The sequence below is a fragment of the Orycteropus afer genome, unplaced genomic scaffold (genome assembly GCF_000298275.1).
Source record: "Orycteropus afer afer isolate SDZICR_OR568_19922 unplaced genomic scaffold, OryAfe1.0 scaffold00963, whole genome shotgun sequence".
Lineage (NCBI taxonomy): Eukaryota > Metazoa > Chordata > Mammalia > Tubulidentata > Orycteropodidae > Orycteropus > Orycteropus afer.
In genome coordinates, this window is record NW_006922550.1 from 477,869 (window position 1) to 478,983 (window position 1,115).

The window sequence follows — 1,115 nt, forward strand, 5'->3', positions numbered from 1 at the left end:
CTATGGACCCAATGAACGGGCATCAAAATACATAAATCAGACTTCAAAAGAGTTGAAAAGCCAAATAGATGACTCCACAGTCATAGTGGGAGATTTTAATACACCACTTTCTTTGAAAGATAGAACAACTAGAAAAAAAACACTCAAAAAAGATGATGAAGAGCTAAATAATACACTACACCAACTGGGTATTACAAATATCTACAGAGCACTTCACCCAAGAGCAACACAACATACATGCTTCTCCAGTGCACATGGAACTTTTTCCATGATAGACCATATGTTAGGCCATAAACCAAGCCTTCATAAATTTAAAAACATTGAAATACTGCAAAGCATCTCTCAGATCAAAACACTTTCAAATTAGAAATCAAAAATAGGAAGATCAACAGAAAAAGAGTAAACACATAGAAACTAAACAACACCCTCCTAGAGAAAGACTGCATAAGAGAAGAAATAAAAATAGAAATTCAAAACTTCTTTGAATCAAACAAGAATGAAAACACAACATACCAAAATCTTTGGGACACAGCAAAAGCAGTGATCAGAGGACAATTTATAGCAATACATGGACACATCAAAAAAGAAGTAAGAGCCCAAATCAACACTATAAAAAAACATCTTCAACAATTAGAAAAAGAACAGCAAGAAAAGCCCACAGTCACCAGGAGAAAGGAAATAATCAAGATTCGAGCAGAAAGCAATGAAACAGAAAATAGAAGGGCAATAGAAAAAATCAATAGGACCAGAAGTTGAGTTTTTGAAGAGATCAATAAAATTGATAAACCTCTAGCATATTAAGCAAAGGAAAAGAGGGAGAGAATACAAATAACATGAAAAAGAAACGAAATGTGTGACATCACAACAGAAATAAAAAGGGTAATACCAAGATACTATAAAGAACTGTACTCCAGAAAATTTGAAAATCTGGAAGAAATGGACAGATTTCTAGGAACTCACCATTTACCTAAACTAACACAGACTGATGTGGAAAAGTTGAACAGGCCCATCACAAAAGAAGAAATTGAAAAGGATATCAAAAAATTACCAACCAAAAAAAGGCCTGGCCCAGAAGTTTTCACCAGAGAATTCTACAAAACATTCAGAGAAGAAAT